Source organism: Haliotis rufescens, unplaced genomic scaffold, assembly GCF_023055435.1.
Source record: "Haliotis rufescens isolate VD_foot unplaced genomic scaffold, xgHalRufe1.0.p SCAF_48, whole genome shotgun sequence".
Taxonomy (NCBI): domain Eukaryota; kingdom Metazoa; phylum Mollusca; class Gastropoda; order Lepetellida; family Haliotidae; genus Haliotis; species Haliotis rufescens.
In genome coordinates, this window is record NW_025964201.1 from 240273 (window position 1) to 259090 (window position 18818).

The 18818-nt window shown below is 40.1% G+C and overlaps 1 pseudogene; it reads right to left on the reverse strand.

Moving 5' to 3' along the window:
- Positions 1 to 1673: 1673 nt before the first annotated feature.
- LOC124121639 lies at positions 1674 to 4049 on the reverse strand (annotated as a pseudogene).
- Between the last annotated feature and the right edge of the window lie 14769 nt (positions 4050 to 18818).

The following is an 18818-nucleotide window of genomic DNA, read 5'->3' on the forward strand; positions in this document are numbered from 1 at the left end:
TTCACCCTAATTATTAAATGTGTTATAAAACTTCTTCTGGCTAAATATACCCAAGAGAAGGATCGAATATGGGGATCAACCTTTCTGTGAAATACCATTACGTACGTCAGTCAATACGCGTACACTAGCACAGTACCCTAAATTCGTTAGTGTAACATTATCAATGTTGCCGGTGCATCGAAGTTCAATTTTATAACACATTCAATTTCCATAGACGTCTAGCTATTGGTAAGCTGTTGTGATAGTTATTGTGGAATATAAATTTTCAAAAATGGGAAACATGAAATGTTAAATAATTATGAACTTTTATAGTGTGAATTTTAAAAATGTGCCATAAATAAGAAATAAGTGAAATGCTATTTTTTTTAGGGAACTGTACCATAAAGAAATAAATAGGTTTGCATTTATTTATGTATTATTAGCTGTATCATAATTTTGTTGATAGGTGTGACTGTGGCAACTGTATGCCTATGTCATCCCGACCTGAGTCGAAATGTTGCCACTTTTATGCTGGGGCGAGAGAGAAACCTTTGAATTGCATCACTCAACATGAAGGATTCTCAGTAAATTTCACCAACATACACGTCCTACGGTTGGCTCTCCTTGAATTTGTGAGCTTGGCTGGCCCACGAACCAATTCGATAACGAACCAATTCATAAGTATGTTCCTTCTTAACCGCTGATAATTACTATAGTAAATGTAGCTGCATCGATTAAAATTGACATATCCTTATCATTGTAATCCATCAAATATTCTCCTAAACTGTCAGCAAGTGAAAAAGAAATATTCTTCAATGCCTTACAGTAATCATGGTAATACTTGTATATAACATGAATAAAGTGTGATCAGTTCCAAAGAAAGACCTGCAATCAAATTAAGGAACTAGAACTAAACTGAAGGTGTAAATAATTTATTTGCATACTACTTTTTAACATAATGTTAAAAAATTGATCAATTAATACAATGTCTAGACTAACATCACAAAGACATGTTGGAATAATAACAGAAGTGAAGTAGCAATAAATTATGTTTGTCTGTTTAACGACACACTCAGCAATATTCCAGATATATAACGGCAGTCAGTAGATAATCAAGTCTGCACCAGACAATTCAGTGATTGACATCATGGGCATCCATCCATGAAGTTGGGATACGATGACATGCATCAACCAAGTCAGCTAGCCTGACCACCAGATCACGTTAGTCGCCTCTTACGACAAGCATAGTCACCTAATATGGCAAGCATGGGTTGCTGAAGACCTGTTCTGACACGCAATGAATTATGACATCTGAACATAATTATTCCGGTATGGTAACAATATTATACAATTTCAAGTTACCGATTAAGAACACTAGTCATGTACATTGCTCATTCCTAGATCCGAAAAAAATCTTTCAATTTACAGAACGTATCGCTATGTGGCATACCGCCGGTTTACAAGATGGATCCATGGAAGGCTAAGAAAACATGATCGTCGTCCTATACCATCATGTGTGGTGACTGCAATTAGGGAACACTTTCCATCTGAAGAAGTGGCAGGGTTCAAGTACTATAGACCTTCTTAATACATCAGACACATATGATTTCAGTTTATACACCATGCACCTATGACTCAGTTCATACATGAGACACCTATGACTTCAGTTCATACATGAGAAACATGATTTCTGTTCATACATCAGACACTTATGATTTCAGTTCATACATGAGACACTTATGACTTCAGTTCATACATGAGACACCCATGATTTCTGTTCATACATCAGACACTTATGATTTCAGTTCTTTCACCAGGAACTTATGACTTAAGCTTATACATCAGACATTTATACATTAGGTACTTATGATTTCAGTTTATATCTAGATGTCAGAGAATTCACCAGTTCCTGTTTACTTGTTCTAACAAAACTCTGTGTAAGAAATCCTGGACAATCAGCTGTCAGTCTTTCATAGTCACTTCCTGCCATCTTGTAGGAAGGAAACTTGTTTCTTCTCTCCACAATTGCATTGAGCAAGAATTCCACATACTCTGTACATTTTACATTGAAGGTATTAAACAACATTTTGTAACACGATTTCAGTATTATTGTTTTTGCAACCATAACAACACTTGTTAAAAATCAATTTCCACTATAATAACATACCAAGTATTGCTCTTGTCTGAACAAAAGCTGAGATGAGAATAAAGATGAGGATGAAATGCAATTGTCCTTAGTTGATAAATTAGTTAGAAAAAATAGTTGATAAATTAGTTAGAAAAATAAGAAATGAAACGGAGAAATGTGATTTATCCAACTGGAGAGCACCAGTTCAACACAAGTCACCAATTGTCAAACAGCGAGAAAATGCGGGTCAAATTACAGTTATGATTGATTGTTTGTATTATATTTACCATGTGTTGGTCCCTTGTTTACTGGCTTGGCCACGGAGGATGTCCCCTTCTTGGCTTTGGGGTAACTGATTGTCCACCTGGGCTCTCCAGCCTTGGTCACTGCTTGGGTATTCTGGCTGTTTTCATTGTAGTGAAATGCTGCTATGTACATCCTGAAAAATATGTTCATGAATCTTTAAAGGAGCATACACAGATGCATAAACCAATACCTATTCTGACGTGACTTATAAATATATTTTTGTGCAATATATTATCTTCAAATATAACTCTGTTTTATGGCAATGTTTGGATAAGTCTTTGTTATGTACCATACCTTGCTTTCATTGCTGGGTAGAAGAAGTGATGTGACTTTGGTGCAAAGTGGTTTACCACATTGTGGAAAACTTCAAGTGAATAGGTCTGATAGAGAGGGGACAATTTAGGAATAGCACGCAGCAGATAATTGCTTTCCACAACTTCCTTCACTGCCTTGTAAGCACGGCTTCCTAAAAAGAACAATAAATGAAGGAACTGTGTTGATATCAAAAATTGCCATCGCACATAAAAACAGCACAAATATTCTTCAAGTTTAACTTGAAATTTCATATATATTCACTCACATCATTATTGTCTGCTAAGATGCATTTTCTGCATATGACCAACTACACTGTTCGTTTTGAGGACAAATGTTTTAGAAAGTGCTTATAGCATGTATAGTACGTCTCATTACCTGGCCTGATCCAATCTCGCTCTTGATCAATTGGTCCATGTGGGCATTCTGTGTACAGCTTTCCTTGGTGTGAGTGGATGTTGGAGACATGGTTGGTAACTGACTGCCACTTCTCCAGCATGTACTGTGCCTCTCCCCCACCAGCAGCCACCCAGTACATGTGATTAGAGATGGACTTGATCCACGGTCTTATCACATCACAGTCCTTCTTCTTTGATGCTGATTCTAGCTTCTTTTGTACTCCTGAAAAAAGGCATATAACATTATATATTTTTCTCTCTTTAAAACTGAAATGTTTAGAAACAGACCGAAATACACTCCCGGTATACTGTAATCGAACTAAGTTCACAGTTTCAGTGAAGCATTCTTCCAAGTTACATATATACCTTTAGCCACATGCCAGACATCATAAAGATGGGTGATGTGGGATTGCTCCTACCTCATGAACTTTTGCACCTGTACATGGCGATCGGTGACCAGTTCTGCGATGTGGCAGCCTTGCCCTTCTAGCAGTGAAATTGCCCTCTTCAGACCAGCCAGTTCCATGTTGCAAGAACTCTTTACCTCATTGCTCTGACATAAAAATAGACATGGTAAGTGTAGCAACAATATTGAAAAACTTGTCATCAAACTTGCAAGTAAAAGACTCCTAGGTTAAATTTATTTTTAACTGGCAAGTAAATTCCTTCAAACTTCTTCAGTTAATTTCCTTACTTGAGCTGCATTTATAAATGGGATAAGTTCAAACGAGTAATTTAAAGAGATAGAAGCTAATATTTAAGGCTCATTGACCTAATCAACAAAATGACTACAACTAAAAAAACAATATATTGCGGTTACCTGCACCAATTGAATATCCAGTATGAGTTTTTGGTCCAAGTCCATCAGGGTGTAGGATCCATATTTAGCAGAGTAACCAGGTGAGTCACACCTTGCATCTCCACCAACAACCACAGCTTTTCCCACCAGGTGCTCCAGTTGTATGTCTTGGTATTTGGGCCATATGTCATGAATTGAAGGGACAACATAGCAGCTTTGAAAATTGCAGTAAGTCTGGCTGGTGAAAACAGGCATTTTCAAGCACTGGAACAGGTGGATCACCTTAGCTGCACTGCTGCCTGACAGCATAATACCCGAGGCCAGCATGAGGTTACCTAATGGCATCTGTCCATCTTGTCGTTGACTTGACCACCATCGTCGACCACAGAAACAGACTATTTCAACTTGAACCATGGTTCCAACAAGCTTGTGAATGTTAACAGAAACATTCATACTGTCGCATATCTTGCAGTTATTTAGCAAACTGTATAGTGATGACTCTGCAACATGGAAGTACTTCTCATCAACTGGATGGGGGTTTTCATTGAGGCTGGCAGTGTGGCAGTGATCCTCTTGTTCGTCATCTGAAGTGAAACATATAAATACCCGGTACTAATGTACTTTAACTTTTAATATAATATTAAGTTAAGAGTTATAAATACTGTAAAACGTGAAATTAATGCATCTCCAAAAGAATGCGACCGCTGGCCCCTAGCCAAAAATGTGACTCAATATCAGTGCGACACCCCCTCCTCTCAAGCATCAGTGGATTTATATCTAAACAAATGTCCTCTGTCAGGTTTACAGGAGAATCCTCACCTTAATCCAACCTTACATCAATCCAATCACACACCAAATAGCACCGAGTATTAGTGTTGAGTAGAGTTCTTCAGCTAAAACAATACGTGTGCACTGGCTCGTGTCAGCCTTTGATGCAGTCGCTAAGAGCAAAGACACCGTGTTGGGTGGCGACTTTCTGGATCAGGTGTGATCAGTGATGACATGAGTGAGTAGAACTCTTGTCTTGACCCCAGCAGTGACAATTCACAGGATGTAATTAGTGTTTGAATGACATTGTTTATATACTTGTTACAAGTGCTTCTCGATAAACATTGATGTGGAATACATAGTTGTTTGTTTTCAACATATGTCTAAGTTGGTATTTCTGCTATCCAAAATGTCTTATTGTTGATATAAATGCAATGTTTAATAATGCGAGCAAAGACCACTCGCATTTTTCGCTTTTAATTCACGCTCGTGTTAATTTCACGTTTTACAGTATTATGTGTCAAACTGAACATAAACTGTCTATCTGTACACATCCATGTTGTGACATATTTGAATTACCTGACAGATTGTTGTTGGGGAAGTAATCTGGATCAGATGTGATTGTTTCCTCAGCCTTATCTTCCTCTATGTCCATGTCCTCTTCAAACACAATCTCACTCCTCTTGTACAGGTCACACTGTACCGCCACGGTCTTGGTCAGTGGTCTTGCCTGAATACATCTTGTGATTCTTCGGACAGGTAATGTCTGAATCCGTCTTGTGCGAAGATGTATTTTTGCCTTGGGAACTGCCACTGTAAATAAAACAAATATCAAAATCATATAACATAAATCAACTAGGATAAACCAGGTCAGACCTATGGACATAATCTCTCGATGTTACTTATTACTATATATTAGATATCCTTAATCATAAATCTCATTATATCCCTTCCACTATTCAGGCTATTACATGTCCATTCCATTGCGATAATTTCCCTGGACCAACTGGACATGGCTTTGATTAACAGGATTATGTCAGCAGAGTTTTGTCCAATCAAAAGTATAGCATGTGGTTTCTTTCGCCAACCTTGATTTGTCTCCAGATATGTATACATGTGCAACAGCTCAGAGTGTGTAGGAAGCCATATATCATATTGAGTTGATACAGAGTATTTATCATAACAGAATGGCCTGAATTATTGGAAGAAGGTATCCCTCAATCAATCTATAGTATTTTCTGTCACATTTGTCTAAAATGATTATCCAAAAATCACAATGAAAGCTAAAATAGTTACAATTACGGAATTAATTAATCAAATTTGATTCTGAGCAGAATCAATATATGAAATGTTAGAATAAATCACTTACATGACACCTGATACTCGAAATGGTGTTTTCCACTGCCAGACTCAACACAAGTTTGAACAGGCTCGAATGTTGACATGTCCTGCTGAATATCTGTACCTCCGGACTGTCCACTATCTTGTGTTGCTTTGAAACTATCAAAAGCTTCTTTCAGATCCTAAAACGGGAAAATAATTAATTTAGACTTCGTGATTTTATTTCACATTCTAGATCTAATTAATTTTACAAAATATAAATTATATAAATCGTAGACAATTATGACAATTCTGATTTTTTTCTTAAACTAAGTAACCTTGCTACTAGTGTATGTGGGAGGAATGCCCAATCCCTCATGGGTGACAAGGCATAGTGCCAAAACCTAAGAGATGCGCGAAAACTGTGACATAAAAACAGCTAAAAACAAAGTACAGTAAAATCGATCTACATCCAAAAACTCTGGTAAATGAAAACTGCGAGAGATACAAACAAGGATGTAATATCATACGACTCAATATTGTGAATCAAGTTCATATCTACGTCACTCACTTCTATTTGTTCTAACCGTCGTCGCTTCTGAAAAGCCCCCCTCTCGGTAAACGTGGCACTTTTGGTGATATTCTTGCTCGTGCCGTCGATAGCCAGGGGAATGTCCGGTGCGGCATGCATAAAAAGCTTTGGTTTAGCTTTCGTGTAGCCATACTGTGCCATGAACTCGAGATCCCTTTCATAATTCTTCTTGGAGAAATGTAAGGAGCACAACGTGCTGTGTTTGCTTATGTCTTTGAGTTTGACATCAGCACGTCGACAATAGGCCAGCCACAGCTTTCTTCTTGGTAGATCGCGGGGAAATCCATGGAAATGAAGGCCTGAAGTATTCGTAGCACTGGAAGTGCACCCGAATGCGAGACAATACGGCATATTGTCACTACAACTTCATTCAAAATATAGCGCTTTGCGTCACTTTTCAGTCGATAGCCGAGCGTAAACACATAGCGGACTGTCTGGTATGACGTCACAGCCACAGGAGGCTGACCGCTAAAAAAAAAAAACTATGCATACGAGTGGGCGGAGCCAAAGTGTTCTAGGTTTTGGAGCATAATTATAATAATTACGAATTATTTTCAAAAATCGACTATGCAGATTTGGTATAAATTCATGTTTGAATGGTATTCTGTAAGAAAAATGATGTGTTCGTAGCCTTTTTAATAATCCTTTAAACGTTCTCCAGGTCGCATTTGCAGTAATATATGCTTATCTAATTTATAATTTATATTTAACAATTGTATCATTGTCTTCGATAACAATAAGTACTTTCCTCACTTTTCTCATCTAGCCTTATTCTCTTGCTTTTTCTCAAAAGTCAAGTAAAGTGAAAAAGCTGATTGCAATTTTGTTGCGAATATCATTTTTCCTAGCCACTTTAAGTCAATTACAGAGAGATAAAATATCATAACATTCGCAGGAAGTATTTAATTGTCCATGTCAAATGGCTGAAATCAGTTACCCTGCCTGACGCTCGGTATAAAGGATTTAAAACAAGGACTGGCCGTCTCTGTGTCTGAGTTGGGGATTCATGTTAAAGTGCGGCATGGTATCTCAGTGGGCTAGCACTGTAAGATCGACATAAGTTTGGACTAGTACAAGCAGCCACGAACGCACGAACGCACGCACGCAAGTGCACGCACATGCACGTCGGTATATAAGTGCTACAATCTTGAACGCGAAGTTAAACCCCATTTCACCTCCTTCAAGGCTGAAGACGTCAGAGGCTGCATCACAGTGCCTACTTTTAGTGGCCAGGACTCCATCTGAACGTTGACTATAGAGCCGACCGCGTTGAGACCCCGACACCGAATGGGGCAAAATATCAAGGAGGTCAAAGTAACTGAGGGCTATAGAATTAAGGACTGGAGGAGACCCCGGGTCGAGTAATTTCTTCAGACTCTAGTGTTGGGAAGGATCTCCTGGACGGAGGATTCAGAGTGCTGAAATCGTCTCCGTCTCTGGAGGACTTCGATTTCCCCTTACAAGAGTGATGCTTGTCGGACTTAGACGACTAATGCCTGGGGTATGTCGATTTCTGCTGACCAAGCTTGGCCGCATGCAGCAAACATAGACTTGAGCTCGGCCACGCTCTGAGCCATGTTGGCTCGCATGCTACTGAGCAGACAAATTGCTTGATATGGTAAGCATATGCTTGACACAGTCTGTGACAAACATACAGAGAATTTTAATGACATATATTCTGGCAAACAGCGCCACAGGAAGTCTCGTGGCGGAGACGGGCAAGAAGGACACACAACTTGACTTCGAAACTTTATCTGTATTTAAGGAAGAGAAAGAGACTAAGTCTACAAGAGGAGAGTGATTGTATTTAGCCTATAATCAACATGCATGCTGCCGACGAAATTGTTCTTGTTGGTAACATGTCACTTGGTTTGGATAACAACCAATTTCTCATAGGAGTATACAGTTGAAAGTGTTAAGCATAATGTTAACTGACTTATTAAACAAGTAGCCTTAATCCATGAACTGCATCTAATAATTATGATCATATCGAACAACGGTAGGCAATATATACAATGTGATAAAAAAACATTACGTGATTCAAATATTTTCAGATGTTCTTGATGAAGTCTTGAATGGTGCTTCAAACTAAAACATTTTCACTGGCGATGCATATTCTATCAAGATTTTTGACGAATGTTAAAGAGAAATATAATCGTGCCAATTTCTGTAAAGATTTCCCCCACGATCCAATATAGGAAACGTTCATTTTCTCTATTTCCAATCCATCTTATATGCAGAGTGAGTGAGTTTTTTTGTCAAAGACAGAATATATCTTATGTCAAGTATACAGTTTAGTCCTCTGAAAGGAGCCTAATATCAGCCGTATTTCTCATAAACCTTCAATATTTTTACACATTGAAATCTGCTTGGTTCTCTTATTGCCAATGCGACGTAGAATATTATGCTCACTCTTCACACTGACGTTGTCCTGCGATTCCCTGCTTCTGATTACAAAATACAAATACATTTTGTGTTATACTTCAGGTTCTCTCATTTGTGACACAGTGGATTTAAAAGAAATAAAAGGGGAAGTTAATGACGTGTGTTACCATGTGGGGAGTAAAGCGATCAAGTGTCCCAGAAATGAATCACTGCTGGTCAAACGCTTCTTTCAAAGAGCTCAAGAAAGGGAGGGCGGTGACGACAAGAGTGCAGACTACAAATCCTGTTCGCCTAAATTCACTGATGAACTTTATGACATTGGAGGCTGTTTATTAAACACGTCGGGTGTGCTTCAGAAGAGGACCTATCAGGCCGCGATCACGGAGGTTCTTGAGGAGTGTAGTCAGAAGAGGTACTGTATCCTGGAGAGTGACAAGAATCCCTCAATCGATCATCTCAAGGAACTCCACGTGGGAAAGGAAAAGAAACGCCCGGCACATCTGATGGTAGAACATCAGTGTGTTAAAGGTAAACAGAGAGAATGGGTGTTGATCGACTCCGTAGAGCGAAAAGGTAAATAGTGAAAGGTATGTGATTGGATCATTGAATTGGCATCAGCAGTTTGCGAAATGGGTAGGCATGTCTTGCTCCACCGGTAGCACTCGCTACTCAGACAAGTTGCATTAAAATACGTGCAAGTGGGTAAGCAGGCAGGCATGTCTTCCATTCAATTTCTAGTATGACTTAACCAGGTCCTTGGTGGTGAAACCTTGATTGAAAATCTCAAATGAAATTTGTTCTATAGCACCTAAGCAATTGACAAATGTGGACGCCATTAGTTGGAACTGATTGTATATTGAAACTGTTCAGAGGAACCCGAAACACTATGAGACAGGACACCCCCTCCACAATCCGATACCTGGTTGACAGGGATCAACCCATCCATGTCAACATTAGCAGAAGCCTTGTAAAGAAATACAGTTATTAAGGCCGTAACAGGTTAGCCGTGATCCAAATCTAACAGTCGGTATAAAGGCCTAAAAAATTTTAAGAGGCGAACAAATTTAATTTTTTGTACAATCTTGGTATATGAGAACAATGTTAAGATTATTTTTATCTCAAGATTGAACCTGACAGCACCAGTTGCTTTTTAAATGCAGGAGCTCCACTTTGTTTATGTGACCCGTATTATATCCAAGTTTTCATGCACATTGTGTGAGTGGCGGGTGCTGCCGGTATGGAAGAGCAGGCTTACCTATTTCTCGAACACCTGGTGTCATCAAAGATTTTCATTGATCCATTTATATTATTTGAACCGCTATTTAGCCTTTTACCCAAACTGTAATTTGTTTTGAGTGCCCGAAGCATGATAGTGAGGTCGAATCCAGGTTCGCCTTGATAATGTTTCTAGGTTTGTCTTCACCATTTCCGTGCGCTGGATTTCACTAAAGTGGTAAACGTCAAAGACCTGCAACAATCTGGGTTTTCTTACCGCCGTGATAAAACTGAAATAATGTTAAAATTATTACAGTCACTACGAATAGTAATAACATTTGGATGACATGAACAGGGTCATAGCTAATACAACTCTTCAACACCCAAATAGATCGAACAGCAAACTTTAAAATGCGAAACATTAAATGTACCGGAAGGTGACCTGTGAACTTGAAGTGTATAAAAACTGCGGACATTAATATTTACCTACATTCTTAGATAGTTAAACATTGGTTACTTAGAGTTGATTTGAATGTGTGCCAGCAAAAAGAATTGCAAGTAATGATACAAAATGTTGTTTTACTTGTATATATAGCAGACACTTCGACAAATCCAATTCGAAGTGATTTATTATTGCACAAATTCTTTCTCAGACAAGTAGAACACATTACTTCAGAGCAAGTCGCCAGTGTCTTGTTGTGTGACAGCTATATGACGGCGGTCTCTAAATAATCGAGCCTGGACCAGACAATCCAGTGATTGTCCAAATCAGCGAGCCTGACCACCCGATCCCGTTAGTCGCCTCTTACGATAAGTACAGTCGCCTCTTACGGCAAACATGGGTTGCTGAAGACCTATTCTACCCCGGATTTTGACGGGTCGCGTGTCTTGCACCAAGTGGGTAGTCATACACGCTATTAATATGACGCGCCATTGAACTTAGACACAGGGTAGATACACGGTATACACACGGTAGACACACGGTAGACACACGGTGGACACACGGTAGACACACGGAAGACACACGGTGGACACACGGTAGTCACACGGTAGACACACGGAAGACACGGTGGACACACGGAAGACACACGGTAGACACAGGGAAGACACACGGTAGACACACGGAAGACACGGTAGACACACGGTAGTCACACGGAAGACACACGATGGACACAGGGAAGACACACGGAAGACACACGGTGGACACACGGTAGTCACACGGTAGACACACGGTAGACACACGGAGGACACACGGTGGACACACGGTAGACACAGGGAAGACACACGTGTCCAAAGAATAAATGTGATCACTTTTCAGATGGAGAGGCAAGCATGACATTGTGTGAAAAGATGACAACATCTGGCAAGGAGGTCTACATCAGCAGCAACCGACTGAAGATGTCATCTCGGGAAACAAGCATCTGCAACTGTACAGTCAGTGGAGCTGCGAGCCGCGTCACCCTGCTGGACGTCAGACTGGGCAACAGCCACGTGACCACACTGTCCATCAGGGACAAGACACGTACAGTGTACACAATCCATGGTGGCGACCTGGCAGTCCACTGCATGGAGGAGATTAACATCAGCCAATCAGAGTGGAGTTTACAGGTGGACGTTATCCGAGACTATCTCCCCGACAAGATATGGATGAGACTTAAAGGTAACTTTCTTTTACACAAGGCAGCATTGATAATATAACTTGTAATTATAACTAACAGCTTTATCATTGAAAGAAAACGCTTTCGTGAATCAATTGAATTCTTTTTCTGCAGGACACAACGGTTCTGACGTCACAGTCACATGTAAAGGTATGCCTTTTGTCACTAACAATTGTCTTGTTCTTGTGGCAACACAACAACACATGACTTCAACACAAATAGGCTTACATTATTGAACTTTCAATTCACTGTATTTCTAACTCTCACATCATATTAGCTTCACAACCGGAAACATAGAAACCTTAAAAGGCACAGGTCCATATACACCTGCCACCATTCCTATAAGATGAAATGTGTGTGTCATCAGGAGAATAACATTACATAAATGAACTATCCGACGCATTCGTATTCTGATACTTTAAATGGTGACCCTTAACTGTTTAGTTCATAATTGGTGATATTGGTGATTATATTATTTCAGCGGGGACGAAAACAGCTCCAAACACCAATGGGTCAGGATCACCAGGTGAGGTCGCTCTTTAACTGGTTAACAGGCTCCTGCAGCTATTTGATTTCTACATCCTTCATAATAGTTTCGCCTGTACCAGACAGTTCGTATATCGGTATATGTAGGTCTGCAAACTGATGTATCCAAATCATATATATCTCCTTATTTATGTACACGTTCTGTGTCAGATTCAGATGGATCAAACTTGCAGCTTGTTTTCCTTGCTGTTGGCTTTTTGGCTGGAATTGTGGCTTTTGGGATTATCTTCATACTGTATATGAAAAGGTTGGTGCCACATTTAACATCGACGTGTATTAATATTTAAATCATTCATAGCAAATCTAAGGTTTCGGAAACGATACCATGCCTATACCCATGATATTCATGAAGACAAAGTTACTTAAAATCTTCATTATAAATATGCTGTTAACTGATTTCACAGAAACAGACATCCACGAGTTATGTGTTTATCCAGGAGACAAGGCAACACCCTCTCTGCTTCTCCACCCCACCGGGTTACCCCTGAAGGGAATGACGCACTTGAGCCCATCTACTCCTTACCCCATCAACATCGGGGGACAGACCCCCCTCGCCAACTTTCTACCAAGAGCCTTAGTCCCGGGATCCACAACAAGGACGACCCCGACTACAGTGTGGCTACCCTCCATCCTAACCCCAACCCTCTGTCACTGTCAAACCTAACCATCGACAAGAACAAGCTTCGATCCAACACAGAACCGTGAACAGTGAAGTAACTATGACATCCTTGCAATTTGTTGCCCGTACGCAGATAGAAAATTAAATGTATAATTGATCTTATTGTTTGCTAGTAGCATATTATTTTGGCTTGCTGTGCCCTACAAAAAATACGTTAAAACATGGTACTTGTTGTTACCATGTCTGGTGCTAGGCATTAAGGGGCTAAAACAAGGACTGGTCGGCTCGGAGTCAGTATACTGTGCCTTAGTAGGGTATCTCAGTGGGATAGCACGATAAATCGGCACTAGACCCGACTGGTACAAGCAGCCACACACACAAACATGCGTGCATGCACGTCGCTATATAAGTGCAATAATCTTGGACGCGACGTTAAACCCCGTTTCACCATTCACCGGACCCTCAATTACAAGAAACCAGGCCTTGTTTCCTTAGGAAAAATATGAGACATACTCGGAAATGTTTGAGTATGATTACGTTCAGTTCTTCCCTATTTTCAAATTATTACCTAATATTTTGTGATAACAAGGAGGTTTTTTAAGACTTAGTGTGTTTTATACAATGCTACTGAAACCATTGCTATACATGGCACGCAATTGCTTAACAGCCGATAATGAATAGCGAAAGCGATTCTATTAAGGAAACAGATATATACTAGCGGGTAAAGTAACTATGCTTCATATAAAGTCGTGAGAATGTTGTTACTGAAAATATTCAAAATAATATTTGGTCAGTCGTCTGATCAATGTTTTATCCCAACAATTTCATTGTCAGAACCCATAATGGTAACACTAGACAGGGAGGCTCGCCCTCTGAGTTTGATTTGTTTGTTTGTTGTTTAACGCCGCACTCAGTAATATTCCAACTATATGACGGCGGTCTGTAAAATAATCGAGTCTTGACCAGACAATCTAGTGATTGACATCATGAGCATCGATCCACGCAATTGGGATCGACGACATGCATCAACCAAGTCAGCGAGCCTGACCACCCGATCCCGTTAGTCGCCTCTTACAACAAGCATAGTCGCCTTTTACGGCAAACATTGGTTGCTGAAGACCTATTCTACCCCTGATCTTCACGGGTCTCGCCCTTTAAGAGCGGTGGTGTAACAACTCAGTTAACAATGTCAATATCGGATGTTACAACCATTTTAGTAGATATTGGCAAGGCAGCGGCGGCACATTACAAGTGGTCAACCGACCTCGAGGGGTACATGGTGTGATGTGCCCTGTGTGTGAGCCAATGTATAGTGGTCAACCGACCTCGAGGGGTACATGGTGTGTGAGCCAATGTACACAAGGTTCATCCACCTTATGCCCCGTGAGATCGGTTGACAGCGAACAGGCCCGGAATATATGTCCGCCTTTTTACTGAGCTAGCCAAACTCGAAGCAGGAGGACGCAAACAAACCGAGTTACTTGCCTTTACCCAAGCATTCGGATAAACGTCGGTTCATTTCAATTTAACGATACTCGAGATATTGAAGTTACCAATGATGTGTTCCGATTGATTTCTCAATCTCATCCGAGACATCTTCTATGTGGGAGAGGTCTGGAGAAATAGCCGCCCATGGCAGTACGTTGTTACTTGTGTACAGAATGTTTAGCTAGTGGAATGTTCAGTTCGTAGACGCCTGTGTACAAAATGTTTAGCTGGTGGAATGTTCAGTCTTTGTTGTCTATGTACAGAATGTTTAGCTAGTGGAATGTTCAGTTCGTTGTTGTATGTTGTGTACAGAAAGTTTAGCTAGTGGAATGTTCAGTTCGTTGTTGCCTGTGTACAGAATGTTTAGCTAGTGGAAAGTTCAGTTCGTAGTTGTCTATGTACAGAATGTTTAGCTAGTGGAATGTTCAGTTCGTTGTTGTCTGTGTACAGTATGTTTAGCTAGTGGAATGTTCAGTTCGTTGTTGTCTGTGTACAGTATGTTTAGCTAGTGGAATGTTCAGTTCGTTGTTGTCTGTGTACAGAATGTTTAGCTAGTGGAATGTTCATTTCGTTGTTGTCTATGTACAGAATGTTTAGATAGTGGAATGTTCAGTTCGTTACTGTCTATGTACAGAATGTTTAGATAGTGGAATGTTTTGTTCGTAGTTGCCTGTGTACAGAATGTTTAGCTGGTGGAATGTTCAGTTCGTTGTTATCTATGTATAGAATGTTTAGCTAGTGGAATGTTCAGTGCGTTGTTGTCTGTGTATAGAATGTTTAGCTAGTGGAATGGTCAGTTCGTTTTTACCTTGTACAGAATGTTTAGATAGTAGAATGTTCAGTTTGTTGTTGCCTGTGTACAGAATGTTTAGCTGGTGGAATGTTCAGTTCGTTTTTACCTTGTACAGAATGTTTAGATAGTAGAATGTTCAGTTTGTTGTTGCCTGTGTACAGAATGTTTAGCTGGTGGAATGGTCAGTTCGTTTTTACCTTGTACAGAATGTTTAGATAGTAGAATGTTCAGTTTGTTGTTGTCTGTGTACAGTATGTTTAGCTAGTGGAATGTTCAGTTCGTTGTTGTCTGTGTACAGAATGTTTAGCTAGTGGAATGTTCAGTTCGTTGTTGTCTGTGTACAGTATGTTTAGCTAGTGGAATGTTCAGTTCGTTGTTGCCTGTGTACAGATAGTTTAGCTGGTGGAATGTTCAGTTCGTTGTTACCTGTGTACAGTATGTTTAACTAGTGGAATGTTCAGTTCGTTGTTGTCTATGTACAGAATGTTTAGAAAGTGGAATGTTCAGTTCGTTGTTGTCTGTGTACAGCATGTTTAGCTAGTGGAATGTTCAGTTCGTTGTTGCCTGTGTACAGATAGTTTAGCTGGTGGAATGTTCAGTTCGTTGTTACCTGTGTACAGTATGTTTAACTAGTGGAATGTTCAGTTCGTTGTTGTCTATGTACAGAATGTTTAACTAGTGGAATGTTCAGTTCGTTGTTGTCTGTGTACAGTATGTTTAGCTGGTTGAATGTTCAGTTCGTTGTTGTCTATGTATAGAATGTTTAGCTAGTGGAATGTTCAGTGCGTTGTTGTCTGTGTATAGAATGTTTAGCTAGTGGAATGGTCAGTTCGTTTTTACCTTGTACAGAATGTTTAGATAGTGGAATGTTCAGTTTGTTGTTGCCTGTGTACATAATGTTTAGCTAGTGGAATGTTCAGTTCGTTGTCTATGTACAGAATGTTTAGCTAGTGGAATGTTCAGTTCGTAGTTGTCTATGTACAGAATGTTTAGAAAGTGGAATGTTCAGTTCGTTGTTATCTATGTACAGAATGTTTAGCTAGTGGAATGTTCAGTTCGTAGTTGCCTGTGTAGAGAATGGTTAGCTTGTGGAATGTTCAGTTCGCAGTTGTGTGTTTACAGCATGTTTTGCTGGTGGAATGTTCAGTTCGTTGTTGTCTATGTACAGAATGTTTCAGTTCGTTGTTGCCTGTGTACAGAACTTTAGCTTGTTGAATGTTCAGTTCGCAGTTGTATGTGTACAGCATTTTTTAGCTAGTGGAATGTTCAGTTCGTTGTTGCCTGTGTACAGAATGTTTAGCTGGTTGAATGTTCAGTTCGCAGTTGTGTGTGTACAGCATGTTTAGCTTGTTGAATGTTCAGTTCGTAGTTGCCTGTGTACAGTATGTTTAGCCTGTGGAATGTTCAGTTCGTTGTTGTCTATGTACAGCATGTCTAGCTGGTGGAATATTCAGTTCGCTGTTGTCATTGTACAGAATGTTGAACTAGTAAAATGTTCAGTTCGTAGTTGCGTGTGTACAGTATGTTTAGCTGGTGATATATTCAGTTCGTTGTTGTCTATGTACAATATGTTTAACTAGTGGAATGTTCAGTTCGTAGTTGCGTGTGTACAGAATGTTTAGCTTGTAGCATGTACAGTTCGTAGTTGCGTGTGTACATAATGTTTAGCTTGCAGCATGTACAGTTCGTAGTTGCGTGTGTACAGAATGTTTAGCTTGTAGCATGTACAGTTCGTAGTTGCGTGTGTACAGAATGTTTAGCTTGTAGCATGTACAGTTCGTAGTTGTGTGTGTACAGTATGTTTAGCCAGTGGAATGTTCATTGCGTTGTTGTCTGGGTAGAGAATGTTTAGAATTTTTCAGTGGAATGTTCAGTTCTCTGCAATGACAATTGCTGATTTCACATTTAGCGCAAAAGTTGAAAAAAAACAATGGATGGACATAATGATATCGGTTTGTCGGTGTTAGCCCATTCATTTGCATTAATATCGATTAAAGTTTTTACCCTTTTAGTTGTATATTTTACTGAACTGTTCGAAAGTATGATCGTGTAATCCGCTATCCATTCCATGCATTGTCCTAACACGTCATATCTTTCATTAATTATGATGTATCAATATCGCATGTTATAAATGTAATGTTGTGTCGTACATGAACCTTATAGCCAATTACACATGATGTTAAATCAGATGTGAGCGAACAGTTTCCATTTTACAGAGAAATATCTATTTCGGGAAATCGTGTCCTTTCATTTCCTACTCTTTTGTGCTCGTGTTGTATGACAAACAGTCACAGTGAGCATGCACAAGGACAAGGATTTAAATACCACTTGATACGCAGTAGCGTGTATTCACGCACACGTGGTTCAAGCCTTGTTGTGGAAGGGGGCCGTGTTCGCAAAGATTTCCTAACTCACATATCTTGACACGAACTTAAGACCGTGTTATGGAACAGGGGTCATAACTATTGTCACCATCGTCCGCTGCATAATCTCGCATAACGCAGGGTCATCGAGTGGGGAGGGAGAAGAGAGAGAAGGAGTGAGTGAGTGAGTGAGTAGGGTTAAACGCCGTATAACAGTATTCCAGTTATATCACGGCATGTCAGCTTAATGTGGGAGGAAAGCCCGAAGTGATGCAGGTCTCAGACGTTTACCACTTCGGTGAAACCCACGAGCACGGGTATGGTGCTGACAAACCTAGAAACAAGAGAGAGAAGGAGGCGTTGTGGGGCCCCGTGGCTTCATTCATGCTAACATCAAACTATCAGTCGAAGTATTCAACCTCTTGGTGAGTGGATGGTGTACTGATGGTTGTTGTATGTCAGGGAAAGTTATCCCTGTGGGGGTTCCGGGGTAATAAAAAGATCCCACCAACCTATACTGGTCGTTAGAGGAGATCGTGTGATCAGGTCGGTGGTTTGTGTCATCGTACCCCGACGGCGCGGACTGTTGCTCACGATGTCAGTCACGGGATTGCCTGGTCAAGACTCGATTATTTACAAGCCGTCGTCATGTAGCTGGAATATTGCTGAGTGCGGCGTTAAACAACAAACAAACAAACAAACAAACAATATTCTACCCTGGATCTTCACGGGTCCATTACCTTTCTAACTCATCTTACTGCTGGAGTGCAGATTTAACCACACACACAAAAACAACAAAGAGAGTTATATTCATAAAACTGTTCTCTTTGTTTGTTTGTTGTTCACACCCCACTCACAAATATTTAGTTATATGACGGCGGTCTTTAAAATAATCGAGTCTGGACCAGACAATCCAGTGATTGACATCATGAGCATCGATCCACGCAAATGGGATACGGTGACATGCATCAAAGTCAGCGAGCCTGACCACCCGATCTCGTTGGTCGACTCTTACAACAATCATAGTCGCCTCTTACGACACGCATGGGTTGCTGAAGACCTATTCTAACCCGGATCTTCACGGGTCCATTGTATTGAGCACCAATATCAGACATAAACTCGTTTTCGTTTTCAAACAGAGAATGCCTC